The sequence below is a fragment of the Protomyctophum parallelum genome (assembly GCF_964188405.1).
Source record: "Protomyctophum parallelum genome assembly, chromosome: 6".
In the NCBI taxonomy this organism is placed as follows: Eukaryota; Metazoa; Chordata; class Actinopteri; order Myctophiformes; family Myctophidae; genus Protomyctophum; species Protomyctophum parallelum.
The window spans coordinates 16,031,585-16,047,757 of record NC_139701.1 but is presented as its reverse complement, the minus strand read 5'-3'; positions in this window follow the sequence as shown (position 1 = coordinate 16,047,757).

Sequence of the window (16,173 nt, the reverse complement as noted above, 5' to 3'; positions counted from 1 at the left end):
TTTTATCCTGGATAGCAGGGTGTTGAGCGTTGTGCGATACATATGTTGAATTAGTTCATTAAGGATATCATGGCCCTGGAATTTACCCGTGGACAGGAAACTATTCAGAACTGTGTTGTGTTCTGCCACCAATCTCGTCAGCTGGTAAAAGTTGGAATTCTGATCTTTGTGTCCTCTTACAGCAATCCCCTGCCTCACAAGAAATCGCAAACTTTTGAGTTGTTCCACCAAGCCATTCTTTCTTCCTTTTTGGTCGACAGCGAGTTGATTGTCCATCTGTACATTAATGGATATTTCTTCTTTGTATGCATGCATCTTCTGCAAAGACTCCTTGTGTATCACACTTGATTCGTGGCTGTCCAGCATATCAGGGCACTTTTTCCAGTTGTTGACACCAGTAGAAGTGAAGTTGTCTTGTCCATATTTTGCAAAGTTGATCAGGTTTCGAGAGGTAGCATACCGGCAAATGTGACAAATCAATCGTTTTCTTGTACTGCACAGTACAAGCCAGGGTCGCGTTGTTAACCACTCTGGATTGCAATAACGAACCTTTTGACCAAAGGCCCTGGACGTATCCTTCTTTGCAACAAATGGTTGGATCGGTTTGTCAGTTTCAGTTGAATAAAGACAGCATATATCGACACATACTGTAGGAACAGCAGTGACAGTGATACTAGCAGCCTCCTCCTGTGACTCCTCTGCGTTAAGTCCTGGTGGCATTGCATTCTCTTTGTTGCACTCGGAAACCAAAGCAGCTTCCACAGGCTCCACGGGTGACATCACTGGCACTGCTGCTGAAGGCCTCGGCTTGGCGAAAGTGAGGACTGACTGCACACACTTCTTCTTTCTCTGTGGCTCACTCATCCTGATAAATGATGTGTGTTGCTTAGCTCAAATGATGCTGTGCTTTATACTGTGTGCTCAGCCTCTGCCATCTGATAGGCCAGGCCAGATATTCAAATTCAAGAGATGGCTTATTGACATCACATTCCTCCTGGATAGATGGTTGTGAATGGCCCATTGACATCCCACAATCAAAATAGGAATAGCAATGGCCTGATTGATAGCTAAGATCATTGTTCCAGAGTCCAGACCCCTTAATGAACACCTAGGAATGGAAAACTAAACTGAGTTCAAACCATATTTACATTTTTTTAAATTCTAAACTCAAAAGTGCCCCAAGTTGAAGAATCACCCACATATATCTAACTATAAAGTGCTATGCCTACATCAAAAGCAATTATAGTGCTGTCTAGATTGATTTGGTGTGTGTGTGACACAAGTTACAGCACAATAACAGTGAAGATGCATATCTACAAGCTCACCTTACACATTAGCCTATTCAAAAGACAGTGTTAGGCAATGACATCTGCTTTACAGAAGCTAAGAACATAACAGTGGTGTATAGGCTATATGCCATATAGCCTATACACCACGAATGATCCACGATAGCACATGGCTAATTAACATATATTTAAATTAGTATGCAAATTAGCCATGCGGCATATGCCACATGGAAAGAGTGCACAATGCGTAACATAACATAGCTTACTCGTTTTTCATTGCATGTCAGATAAGACAACATTACAATTTACAATGTAGGCATTTAGCAGACGCTCTTAATCCAGAGCGACTTACATTAAGCAAGAACAAAAAAGCATGGGAATACATGATACAATGATACAAACATAATGAAACATTACTTACACACGATGCTTGACTTGAATGAATAACATACATATGATACTACCATAGAATACAAGTGTGATGCCGCCTACCGAACACCATCAGTGATATTTTATTACTAATGAATAAAAAAAAATAAAAAAAAACAGTGCAGTAATATTTTTTATAGTAGGCCTAGGCCTATATACAACAATTTAGGCCTAGTAAATATATCATATATCATCAAATAAATGTTTAACAAAATATTCTTTCTTTTGGGGTCTGAGAGGCTAGATTTAATTGAAAGGTGGTCCATGGCTCATATTCCTCATAATGTCAATTGATTATATATTGATATGAGAAAGGTTTAAAACCACTGATGAGATATTTCTGCCTGACAGCAACGATATAATTGCCTATATAACATTTAACATAATATAAAATGCAACTGTATTAGGCCTACTCACATTTTTAAACCAGGTAGGTTTACTTAAAATAGTTAGAAATAGTGCTTTTTAGCTTGTAAACATAATATAAAATACAACTTTTTAGGTAGTTTTAACTTGTAGCATATAAATCGTAGCTTGTAATGCCCATTAGAGCTATGGACCAGAGCTAGACTACACCATGATATATTATTAGGAGTCCAATAGCGTTGCATTGTGAATAAAAAGCCAGCCACAGTGTGGTAGGTTTCAGTCTGTAATGCTGAAGGTTTAATCACAGGGCTGTCTGCTTCATGTATTTATGATTAAATAAACGTGCATTCTGGTATTGTGAATCAATGATTGAGAAAAACATCAGAAGGGTTTGAACCCGTGAAGTTATATAAAGTTCGTTTTCAAAAGTCGGGTGTTTAGACAGCTAGACTACTGAGGACGCTGCCAGGAAGGTGACTAAGTTCTCTATTGACTATTTAAGCCGTGACGTAACCCGCTTCCGGGTCTTACTCAAGAAAGCTCCACGTCATACATTTTCTTGTTTACACTTTACGGTTACATTAATAATTCTACTCGAGTTGGAAGCATTAAGACCCATTTTAACCCTCAATGGCTTCCTTTCTGAAAAATAACGTTATTGTAAAAAATAAAAAAAATAAAAAAGATTCACGCGTTCAGAATCATATGTAGCTATAGAGGCGGACGGGACCCGGATGTAACGTAGAAGGACTACAATGACTACAAGAAAATCGCGGCAAAAAACTCGCGGGCGTGGCCTCACGTCACACCGGAAGGAAGTGACGGCCCCCTTCAAATACGGAAGAGAAACGTGGAGGGGGGTTTGGTCAGTGTTTGTTGGATAGTTGCCACGTCACCATGTCCGCCGCCTCGTCGTCGTGTCCGCAGCAGCAAGGTAAGCAATGAAATGTTATTTAATACTTAAACGTTGTTGTTGTTGTTCAAACATCTGTTATCACTTTATATGATGTTACTTGTTGTGATGTTTATATATTATGATCGTACTTTTTTGTAGCACCGTGTTCCAGTAGCCGAACGGTTAGCGTCGGGGGTTAGTGAACCAAAGGACCCGGGTTCTAGTCCCACTCGAGGACTGAGAGTTTTTCTGCTTTCTTACAAAAAAACACATTTGTTTTAGCATCTCGTCGAGGTCCATTATTCATTCAGCATTTGTTGAGCCTCAAATGGTGGTCCGTGACTCAGATACTGAATGAATAAAGGACCTCGACTTGAAGCAAAAACAGTTTTGTTTGTTAAGAAGAAAACAAACTCAGTCCTCGACTGGGAAGTGAACCCGGGCCCCTACGTTCACTAACCATCGATTTTAACCATTCGGCTACTGGATCACAGCTTTGTAAGGTAGTAGTATCATTTATAAACACAACAAGTAACTTCATAGGCGACATGTTTGAGCCACGGACTACCATTTTGACTCTCACAATGGTGGTCCATGGCTCAAATGCTGAATAAATGATCGACTAGAGGTGAAAAGAGCTAACCTGACCTGACGCTGCCAGATCCAAGAAGCTTGCTACACAAATTTGTTTCACAGCTTAATACCGCCCCCATCTGGCAGCGTCAGGTTAGAAAAGAGTTTTGTTTGGTTGGTAAAAGCACAAAACATTCTGGTAAATTGTCAGGAAGCAAACAAACATTCTTTGAAATTGGCCGGAAAAGAACCCAGGCACTAATGTTAATAAGGCACAGTCACTAACCACTCTCCTACAGTAATACATACAACAAAGGATTAAAAGCAATCTTCTACATTCTCTGTTTTTTTGGGAAATTAAGCAGATGCTTAACAATTAAACTATTGAGAGTGTAAAGATCTACTATTGGAGTCCATTTGGTTACCTAAATTAAATTGCTCTATATTGTGACAGTAATCATTGCTATAGAGTGTGTTCAGTACAGTGTTAAATAATTCTATAGTGTGACAGTAATCATTGCTATAGAGTGTGTTCAGTTACAGTGTTAAATAATTCTATAGTGTGACAGTAATCATTGCTAGAGTGTGTTCAGTAACAGTGTTAAATAGCTTTATAGTGTGACAGTAATCATTTATAGAGTCTGTTCAGAAACAGTGTTAAATAGCTCTATATTGTGACAGTAATCATTGCTATAGAGTCTGTTCAGAAACAGTGTTAAATAGCTCTATATTGTTACAGTAATCATTGCTATAGAGTGTGTGTTCAGTAACAGTGTTAAATAATTCTATAGTGTGACAGTAATCATTGCTAGAATGTGTTCAGTAACAGTATTAAATAGCTCTATATTGTGACAGTAATCATTGCTATAGTGTTTGTTCAGTAACAGAGAGAACTTTTTCTGAAACGGCAATTTTATCCAATCAGGAACGCAGTCAGGATACAGATTAAACAAGTGGAATTGTAATGTAACAGACACAAATAGAACTGGAACATTAAGCTCATAAATAGCTACTTTCTCCTGATTGGCTGAAAATGTGTCACATATAACTGATTTTTATTTAAAAACCCCTTTCTATTTATTAAAGAGCTGGAGAGAAAGGAATATTCCTGTTACTTAACACTGTTACTGAACACACACTATAGCAATTATTACTGTCACAATAACTCTGTAATGCTACTGATGTTTGTGTGCAATAATTGAGCTGACAGGCCTTTTTATGTCAATCAATCAAGTCACCTTAATTCAAGTGATAGATTATATACAGGGGCATGCCATACCTGCACAGTAGAGCTGGGACTCGATTAATTTTTTTTATCTAATTAATCAGAGGCTTTGCGATTAATTCATCTAGATTAATCGCATTTTAATCTCATATCAATATTCAACCCGAGAACAGCGAGAAACCTTTTTTTTTATGTTTTTTGGTATCCCAGTGAATCAATGAATAGTGACTACAGGATACCACTCATTTTCAACATTTTACTGTCATTAATATACCTGTTGTGGAAATAATAATAAAAGTCACCCCATTCTGTGTTGCCTATAGAACTGGAGGTCTGAATTTTTTTTTGTAACAGTAACAAGTACATCTCAGTGACATCACAAAGCTGTACTTACTTCATATTGTTACTGTTTTTTGTCAGACCTCCAGTTCTAGGCAACACAAAATGGGGTGACTTTTTATTATTTCCAGTTTTCAGTACTACTATAGAAAAGCGCCCAGTGAGAAACGTTCCGCGGTGAAAGAAAAGGTGCGATTAATTTATCTGTAGTTAATCGCGATTACTTTTTCTGTAGTTAATTAATCTAAATTAATCGCAATTAGTCCCGGCCCTACTGCACAGCCTTTGTGATCTACTGGTAGATCACAATGTAAATGTGGGCACCCCTGCAATACAGGATTCCTGTCCAGAATTGTTTTATTAAATATAGAGGGTTTAAGTCGTTCTAAATGTGTGTGTTTCTTTTTCTGTCTTTCTTTCTTAGGACGGCGATCAAGGTAGACAGCTAGCCTGCCTGCAACTTGAATGAGGTGTGTAAACATTTATTTCACGGGTGTGGGTGTTGACCTTGGCTTTTGTGTTCTCCAGATGTTTTTTTAAAGGAGAGTGTCCTGTCCAGTGTAACTCCAAGTTACATGGGGTGGGTATGGTTGGAGAGTTTGTGACCATCCCAAGTGACGCTCAGTTCTTTTTCCCCGTCTGGGTTCCTCAGGTGGAAGCTGCATAGTTGGGTTTTTGATGGGTTGGGTTTCAGGTGGTTGTATTGTAGTAGCTTGACATTTCTTGGAGGGCACTTTCAAGGACAGACTCAATCTTCTGGAAGTCTGCTTGTTGGGTGGTAATGCAGAGGTTGTCGGTGCAGATGAAACGCTGGCATTAGGCATTGGGTAATGGCTGGTCGTTTGTGTAGATATTGAAAAGGAGGGGGGGCGAGCACGCTACCTTGTGGGAGGCCGTTCTTTTGGGCTTTCCATTTACTCCTCTGGTCATTTAACTGGACATAGAAGCGCCTGTTGTTGAGGAGGCTTTTCCTGACCTTTGTGCGGTGTTGGACAGTGTCGTAGGCAGCAGAGAGATCTCTGAATGCTGCTCCAGTTATTTGTTTTCCCTCAAACCCATCCTCAATGTGTTGGGTGAGGTTGAGCTATGTCCAGCACAGGAGCGGCCAGGACGGAAACCAGCTTGGTCTTTAGTCAGCTTGGTATCTATGAGTGGCAACGAGGCGTTGGAGTAGCAGCCTCTCATAGAGCTTGTAGGTGATGCATAGGAGGGAAATGGGTCGGTAGCTCTTTGGGGATAATGGGTCTTTGCCAGGTTTAGGCATTGCAACCACTTTGGCCTTTTTCCAGACAGAAGGGATGGTTTTCTGTGCTATGCATGTGTTCAGCATCCCCACAAGCCAGGTCTTTGCGTTGGGTCCCAGGTGCTGTAACATTTCTGCCAGTAGGTCATCAATCCCTGCTGCTTTTCCGGGTTTCAACTTTCCCATTGCAGTTTCAAGTTCTTCTAGGTCGAAGGGTTCGGTTTGAGGGCTGGCTGATTGTGGTTGGTCTGATATCACTGTGCGATGGTATTCTCCTGTGGGTCGGTGGCGGTCTTGGTCACAACTGGTGGCCAACAGTTGTAACCAACACCGCCACCGACCCACATAGAATACCATCGCACAGTGGTATCAGACCAACCACAATCAGCCAGCCCTCAAACCAAACCCTTCGACTTAGAAGAACGTGAAACTGCAATGGGAAAGTTGAAACCCGGAAAAGCAGCAGGGATTGATGGCATACTGGCAGAAATGATACAGCACCTGGGACCTATCGCAAGGACCTGGCTTGTGGGGATGCTGAACACATGCATAGCACAGAAAACCATCCCTTCTGTTTGGAAAAAGGCTGGAGTAGTTGCAATCCCTAAACCTGGCAAAGACCCATTATCCCCGAAGAGCTACCGACCCATTTCCCTCCTCTGCATCACCTACAAGCTCTATGAGAGGCACTACAATTTCTGAACAGACTATATTTACATCAATATGTCTGGGTCCCCACCTACTCACTCAGGGTTGACGTGTCACACCTGCAGTGATGGGAGGGGCACCAAAATGTGGTATTTTGATTGTTTAATGGGGGCACTCCCTTAGTATAAAAGTGTATGTTTTGTGTACACATGACCTGATGAAGATCAAATGGATCGAAACGCTGTCAGTATTTCAACAAAGAACGTCTTTCTTATACCTGTGGTGTGCGGGCTCCATCCAATACCTACACCAGTTGTGATGCAACAGAGTTTGCTGTGACCGTTGTGAATTATGGGTGGTGTGGTTTTTGCCAAGACGGTGGATTGTGGCCCATGCCTTCCTGCTGTTATTTGACATGTTGGTGTTCTCTATATCTTTTCGTCCTGGGCATGACGTTAAACTGTTCCGTTCGAGAGGACCAGCGACCCTCGAATGTAAACGGCCACGAAAGGAAATTATGTGTGTGTGAGGTGTTCTCTATAGGTTGGGTTTCAGGTGGTTGTATTGTAGTAGCTTGACATTTCTTGGAGGGCACTTTCAAGGACAGACTCAATCTTCTGGAAGTCTGCTTGTTGGGTCGTAATGCAGAGGTTGTCGGCGTAGATGAAACGCTGGCATTAGGCATTGGGTAGTGGCTGGTCGTTTGTGTAGATATTGAAAAGGAGGGGGGCGAGCACGCTACCTTGTTGGAGGCCGTTCTTTTGGGCTTTCCATTTACTCCTCTGGTCATTTAACTGGACATAGAAGCGCCTGTTGTTGAGGAGGCTTTTCCTGACCATTGTGCGGTGTTGGACAGTGTCGTAGGCAGCAGAGAGATCTCTGAATGCTGCTCCAGTTATTTGTTTCCCCTCAAACCCATCCTCAATGTGTTGGGTGAGGTTGAGCTCTGTCCAGCACAGGAGCGGCTGGGACGGAAACCAGCTTGGTCTTTAGTCAGCTTGGTATCTATGAGTGGCAACAAGGCGTTGGAGTAGCAGCTTCTCATATAGCCTTGTAGGTGATGCAGAGGGAAATGGGTCGGTAGCTCTTTGTGGATAATGGGTCTTTGCCAGGTTTAGGGATTGCAACCACTTTGGCCTTTTCCCAGACAGAAGGGATGGTTTTCTGTGCTATGCATGTGTTCAGCATCCCCACAAGCCAGGTCTTTGCGTTGGGTCCCAGGTGCTGTAACATTTCTGCCAGTAGGTCATCAATCCCTGCTGCTTTTCCGGGTTTCAACTTTCCCATTGCAGTTTCAAGTTCTTCTAGGTCGAAGGGTTTGGTTTGAGGGCTGGCTGATTGTGGTTGGTCTGATACCACTGTGCGATGGTATTCTCCTGTGGGTCGGTAGCGGTCTTGGTCACAACTGGTGGCCAACAGTTGTAACCAACACCGCCACCGACCCACATAGAATACCATCGCACAGTGGTATCAGACCAACCACAATCAGCCAGCCCTCAAACCAAACCCTTCGACTTAGAAGAACGTGAAACTGCAATGGGAAAGTTGAAACCCGGAAAAGCAGCAGGGATTGATGGCATACTGGCAGAAATGATACAGCACCTGGGACCTATCGCAAGGACCTGGCTTGTGGGGATGCTGAACACATGCATAGCACAGAAAACCATCCCTTCTGTTTGGAAAAAGGCTGGAGTAGTTGCAATCCCTAAACCTGGCAAAGACCCATTATCCCCGAAGAGCTACCGACCCATTTCCCTCCTCTGCATCACCTACAAGCTCTATGAGAGGCACTACAATTTCTGAACAGACTACATTTACATCAATATGTCTGGGTCCCCACCTACTCACTCAGGGTTGACGTGTCACACCTGCAGTGATGGGAGGGGCACCAAAATGTGGTATTTTGATTGTTTAATGGGGGCACTCCCTTAGTATAAAAGTGTATGTTTTGTGTACACATGACCTGATGAAGATCAAATGGATCGAAACGCTGTCAGTATTTCAACAAAGAACGTCTTTCTTATACCTGTGGTGTGCGGGCTCCATCCAATACCTACACCAGTTGTGATGCAACAGAGTTTGCTGTGACCGTTGTGAATTATGGGTGGTGTGGTTTTTGCCAAGACGGTGGATTGTGGCCCATGCCTTCCTGCTGTTATTTGACATGTTGGTGTTCTCTATATCTTTTCGTCCTGGGCATGACGTTAAACTGTTCCGTTCGAGAGGACCAGCGACCCTCGAATGTAAACGGCCACGAAAGGAAATTATGTGTGTGTGAGGTGTTCTCTATAGGTTGGGTTTCAGGTGGTTGTATTGTAGTAGCTTGACATTTCTTGGAGGGCACTTTCAAGGACAGACTCAATCTTCTGGAAGTCTGCTTGTTGGGTCGTAATGCAGAGGTTGTCGGCGTAGATGAAACGCTGGCATTAGGCATTGGGTAGTGGCTGGTCGTTTGTGTAGATATTGAAAAGGAGGGGGGCGAGCACGCTACCTTGTTGGAGGCCGTTCTTTTGGGCTTTCCATTTACTCCTCTGGTCATTTAACTGGACATAGAAGCGCCTGTTGTTGAGGAGGCTTTTCCTGACCATTGTGCGGTGTTGGACAGTGTCGTAGGCAGCAGAGAGATCTCTGAATGCTGCTCCAGTTATTTGTTTCCCCTCAAACCCATCCTCAATGTGTTGGGTGAGGTTGAGCTCTGTCCAGCACAGGAGCGGCTGGGACGGAAACCAGCTTGGTCTTTAGTCAGCTTGGTATCTATGAGTGGCAACAAGGCGTTGGAGTAGCAGCTTCTCATATAGCCTTGTAGGTGATGCAGAGGGAAATGGGTCGGTAGCTCTTTGTGGATAATGGGTCTTTGCCAGGTTTAGGGATTGCAACCACTTTGGCCTTTTCCCAGACAGAAGGGATGGTTTTCTGTGCTATGCATGTGTTCAGCATCCCCACAAGCCAGGTCTTTGCGTTGGGTCCCAGGTGCTGTAACATTTCTGCCAGTAGGTCATCAATCCCTGCTGCTTTTCCGGGTTTCAACTTTCCCATTGCAGTTTCAAGTTCTTCTAGGTCGAAGGGTTTGGTTTGAGGGCTGGCTGATTGTGGTTGGTCTGATACCACTGTGCGATGGTATTCTCCTGTGGGTCGGTAGCGGTCTTGGTCACAACTGGTGGCCAACAGTTGTAACCAACACCGCCACCGACCCACATAGAATACCATCGCACAGTGGTATCAGACCAACCACAATCAGCCAGCCCTCAAACCAAACCCTTCGACTTAGAAGAACGTGAAACTGCAATGGGAAAGTTGAAACCCGGAAAAGCAGCAGGGATTGATGGCATACTGGCAGAAATGATACAGCACCTGGGACCTATCGCAAGGACCTGGCTTGTGGGGATGCTGAACACATGCATAGCACAGAAAACCATCCCTTCTGTTTGGAAAAAGGCTGGAGTAGTTGCAATCCCTAAACCTGGCAAAGACCCATTATCCCCGAAGAGCTACCGACCCATTTCCCTCCTCTGCATCACCTACAAGCTCTATGAGAGGCACTACAATTTCTGAACAGACTATATTTACATCAATATGTCTGGGTCCCCACCTACTCACTCAGGGTTGACGTGTCACACCTGCAGTGATGGGAGGGGCACCAAAATGTGGTATTTTGATTGTTTAATGGGGGCACTCCCTTAGTATAAAAGTGTATGTTTTGTGTACACATGACCTGATGAAGATCAAATGGATCGAAACGCTGTCAGTATTTCAACAAAGAACGTCTTTCTTATACCTGTGGTGTGCGGGCTCCATCCAATACCTACACCAGTTGTGATGCAACAGAGTTTGCTGTGACCGTTGTGAATTATGGGTGGTGTGGTTTTTGCCAAGACGGTGGATTGTGGCCCATGCCTTCCTGCTGTTATTTGACATGTTGGTGTTCTCTATATCTTTTCGTCCTGGGCATGACGTTAAACTGTTCCGTTCGAGAGGACCAGCGACCCTCGAATGTAAACGGCCACGAAAGGAAATTATGTGTGTGTGAGGTGTTCTCTATAGGTTGGGTTTCAGGTGGTTGTATTGTAGTAGCTTGACATTTCTTGGAGGGCACTTTCAAGGACAGACTCAATCTTCTGGAAGTCTGCTTGTTGGGTCGTAATGCAGAGGTTGTCGGCGTAGATGAAACGCTGGCATTAGGCATTGGGTAGTGGCTGGTCGTTTGTGTAGATATTGAAAAGGAGGGGGGCGAGCACGCTACCTTGTTGGAGGCCGTTCTTTTGGGCTTTCCATTTACTCCTCTGGTCATTTAACTGGACATAGAAGCGCCTGTTGTTGAGGAGGCTTTTCCTGACCATTGTGCGGTGTTGGACAGTGTCGTAGGCAGCAGAGAGATCTCTGAATGCTGCTCCAGTTATTTGTTTCCCCTCAAACCCATCCTCAATGTGTTGGGTGAGGTTGAGCTCTGTCCAGCACAGGAGCGGCTGGGACGGAAACCAGCTTGGTCTTTAGTCAGCTTGGTATCTATGAGTGGCAACAAGGCGTTGGAGTAGCAGCTTCTCATATAGCCTTGTAGGTGATGCAGAGGGAAATGGGTCGGTAGCTCTTTGTGGATAATGGGTCTTTGCCAGGTTTAGGGATTGCAACCACTTTGGCCTTTTCCCAGACAGAAGGGATGGTTTTCTGTGCTATGCATGTGTTCAGCATCCCCACAAACCAGGTCTTTGCGTTGGGTCCCAGGTGCTGTAACATTTCTGCCAGTAGGTCATCAATCCCTGCTGCTTTTCCGGGTTTCAACTTTCCCATTGCAGTTTCAAGTTCTTCTAGGTCGAAGGGTTTGGTTTGAGGGCTGGCTGATTGTGGTTGGTCTGATACCACTGTGCGATGGTATTCTCCTGTGGGTCGGTGGCGGTCTTGGTCACAACTGGTGGCCAACAGTTGTAACCAACACCGCCACCGACCCACATAGAATACCATCGCACAGTGGTATCAGACCAACCACAATCAGCCAGCCCTCAAACCACACCCTTCGACTTAGAAGAACGTGAAACTGCAATGGGAAAGTTGAAACCCGGAAAAGCAGCAGGGATTGATGGCATACTGGCAGAAATGATACAGCACCTGGGACCTATCGCAAGGACCTGGCTTGTGGGGATGCTGAACACATGCATAGCACAGAAAACCATCCCTTCTGTTTGGAAAAAGGCTGGAGTAGTTGCAATCCCTAAACCTGGCAAAGACTCATTATCCCCGAAGAGCTACCGACCCATTTCCCTCCTCTGCAGCACCTACAAGCTCTATGAGAGGCACTACAATTTCTGAACAGACTATATTTACATCAATATGTCTGGGTCCCCACCTACTCACTCAGGGTTGACGTGTCACACCTGCAGTGATGGGAGGGGCACCAAAATGTGGTATTTTGATTGTTTAATGGGGGCACTCCCTTAGTATAAAAGTGTATGTTTTGTGTACACATGACCTGATGAAGATCAAATGGATCGAAACGCTGTCAGTATTTCAACAAAGAACGTCTTTCTTATACCTGTGGTGTGCGGGCTCCATCCAATACCTACACCAGTTGTGATGCAACAGAGTTTGCTGTGACCGTTGTGAATTATGGGTGGTGTGGTTTTTGCCAAGACGGTGGATTGTGGCCCATGCCTTCCTGCTGTTATTTGACATGTTGGTGTTCTCTATATCTTTTCGTCCTGGGCATGACGTTAAACTGTTCCGTTCGAGAGGACCAGCGACCCTCGAATGTAAACGGCCACGAAAGGAAATTATGTGTGTGTGAGGTGTTCTCTATAGGTTGGGTTTCAGGTGGTTGTATTGTAGTAGCTTGACATTTCTTGGAGGGCACTTTCAAGGACAGACTCAATCTTCTGGAAGTCTGCTTGTTGGGTCGTAATGCAGAGGTTGTCGGCGTAGATGAAACGCTGGCATTAGGCATTGGGTAGTGGCTGGTCGTTTGTGTAGATATTGAAAAGGAGGGGGGCGAGCACGCTACCTTGTTGGAGGCCGTTCTTTTGGGCTTTCCATTTACTCCTCTGGTCATTTAACTGGACATAGAAGCGCCTGTTGTTGAGGAGGCTTTTCCTGACCATTGTGCGGTGTTGGACAGTGTCGTAGGCAGCAGAGAGATCTCTGAATGCTGCTCCAGTTATTTGTTTCCCCTCAAACCCATCCTCAATGTGTTGGGTGAGGTTGAGCTCTGTCCAGCACAGGAGCGGCTGGGACGGAAACCAGCTTGGTCTTTAGTCAGCTTGGTATCTATGAGTGGCAACAAGGCGTTGGAGTAGCAGCTTCTCATATAGCCTTGTAGGTGATGCAGAGGGAAATGGGTCGGTAGCTCTTTGTGGATAATGGGTCTTTGCCAGGTTTAGGGATTGCAACCACTTTGGCCTTTTCCCAGACAGAAGGGATGGTTTTCTGTGCTATGCATGTGTTCAGCATCCCCACAAGCCAGGTCTTTGCGTTGGGTCCCAGGTGCTGTAACATTTCTGCCAGTAGGTCATCAATCCCTGCTGCTTTTCCGGGTTTCAACTTTCCCATTGCAGTTTCAAGTTCTTCTAGGTCGAAGGGTTTGGTTTGAGGGCTGGCTGATTGTGGTTGGTCTGATACCACTGTGCGATGGTATTCTCCTGTGGGTCGGTGGCGGTCTTGGTCACAACTGGTGGCCAACAGTTGTAACCAACACCGCCACCGACCCACATAGAATACCATAGCACAGTGGTATCAGACCAACCACAATCAGCCAGCCCTCAAACCAAACCCTTCGACTTAGAAGAACGTGAAACTGCAATGGGAAAGTTGAAACCCGGAAAAGCAGCAGGGATTGATGGCATACTGGCAGAAATGATACAGCACCTGGGACCTATCGCAAGGACCTGGCTTGTGGGGATGCTGAACACATGCATAGCACAGAAAACCATCCCTTCTGTTTGGAAAAAGGCTGGAGTAGTTGCAATCCCTAAACCTGGCAAAGACCCATTATCCCCGAAGAGCTACCGACCCATTTCCCTCCTCTGCATCACGTCTTTCTTATACCTGTGGTGTGCGGGCTCCATCCAATACCTACACCAGTTGTGATGCAACAGAGTTTGCTGTGACCGTTGTGAATTATGGGTGGTGTGGTCTTTGCCAAGACGGTGGATTGTGGCCCATGCCTTCCTGCTGTTATTTGTCATTATGGTGTTCTCTATATCTTTTCGTCCTGGGCATGACGTTAAACTGTTCCGTTCGAGAGGACCGGCGACCCTCGAATGTAAACGGCCACGAAAGGAAACTGTGTGTGTGAGGTGTTCTCTATCATTTCATTCCAGACTTCACTGTCTATCTCCTGTGTTTTCCATTCATCTTGAGCGTTACACAGTCGTCTGATGTGCGGGGGGAGGTGCCGGCTAGCGCATAAAGGCACGGACGGGACAGGTGTTGTCTTGACCCATCCCGTGATGATGCGACAGGTGTCATTTAGGGCTGTGTTGACCAATTTGGTGTGACGTGATCGGCTCCAGCTTGAGCAGGCATACTCTGCTGTAGAGAAAGACAGGGCCATGGCAGTTGCACGGATTGTTTGTGGGTCTGCGCCCCACTTGGGAGTTCACTAGTTTTCACAGGATGTTATTGTGGGTGTTGACCGTGGCTTTTGTGTTCTCCAGGTGTTTTTTTGAAGAAGAGTGTCCTGTCCAGTGTAACTCCAAGATACATGGGGTGGGTATGGTTGGAGAGTTTGTGACCATCCCAAGTGACGCTCAGTTCTTTTCTCGCGTCTCGGTTCCTCAGGTGGAAGCTGCATAGTTGGGTTTGTGTGTCTTTCTTTTTCTGTCTTTCTTTCTTAGGACGGAGATCAAGGTAGACGCCATAGGAAGGCTAAACACTAGCCGATGCCCCTAGAGATCCATCCCAAAGCTTCCCTCAGGGAGCACAGCAAGCCAGCTAGCCAGCAAGCCTGCCCAGTCAGCCAACGCAGCCAGTCAGCTCGGCCAGTCAGCCAGTGTAGAAAGTCAGGCTGCCAAGCCAGAGCATATCAGCCCTTGCAGTCAGCCATTGCAGCCATACCAGCCTTGCTCAGTCAGCTCAGCCAGGCCTCTCTTGAGGCCTGGCTCTCTGTCTGCCTGGCCCGGTCTGCCCTGCCCTGCCTTGCAGCAACAGAACCAGCCTTTCTGGAAAGCCAGCCAGCTCAGAATGCGAGCTGAGCAAGCCAGTGCAGCAGCAAGCCCAGACTAGGTTACCGCAGCCTTACTGTGCAGCCACAGCCACTCAGTCTAGACCAGCAGGAGCTGGCCAGGCTCCAACCCTTGCAGCGCAGCCTTAGGCCGGACAGTCCCCCTGCCTGCACTTTGTTGCCTTCCTGGCCTGTCTGCCTGCCTAGGCGCCTCGGTCTTCCTGTCTGTCTGCCTTGGCCTGCCAGTCTGAAACTGGTTTAGACTAACTGCGTGCTTGCCAGCTGCGCTGGCTTGCTGAGCTCGTATTCTGAGCTGGCTGGCTTGCCAGCAAAGCTGGTTCTGTTGCTGCAAGGCAGGGCGGGGCAGACCGGGCCAGGCAGACAGAGAGCCAGGCCTCGAGAGAGGCCTGGCTGAGCTGACTGAGCAAGGCTGGTATGGCTACAATGGTTGACTGCAAGGGCTGATGTGCGCTGGCTTGGCAGCCTGACTTTCTACACTGGCTGACTGGCGGAGCTGGCTGGCTGCGTTGGCTGACTGGGCGGGCTTGCTGGCTAGCTGGCTTGCTGGACTCCCTGAGGGAAGCTTTGGGATGGATCTCTAGGGGCATCGGCTTGTGTTGAGCCTTCCAACGGCGTCTACCTTGATCTTCGTCCTAAGAAAGAAAGACAGAAAAAGAAACACACACACAAACTCAACTATGCAGCTTCCACATGAGGAAGGCAGGCAGGCACGCAGGCAGGCACAAGCTGCCTGCGTGCTTGCTTCGCCCTCCAGTTGCTGCTCCAGTTATTTGTTTTCCCTCAAACCCATCCTCAATGTGTTGGGTGAGGTTGAGCTCTGTCCAGCACAGGACGGGACGGAAACCAGCTTGGTCTTTAGTCAGCTTGGTGTCTATGAGTGGTATGAGGCGTTGGGAGTAGCAGCCTCTCTTGTAGGTGATGCAGAGGAGGGAAATGGGTCGGTAGCTCTTTGAGGATGATGGGTCTTTGCCAGGTTTGGGGATTGCAACCACTTTGGCT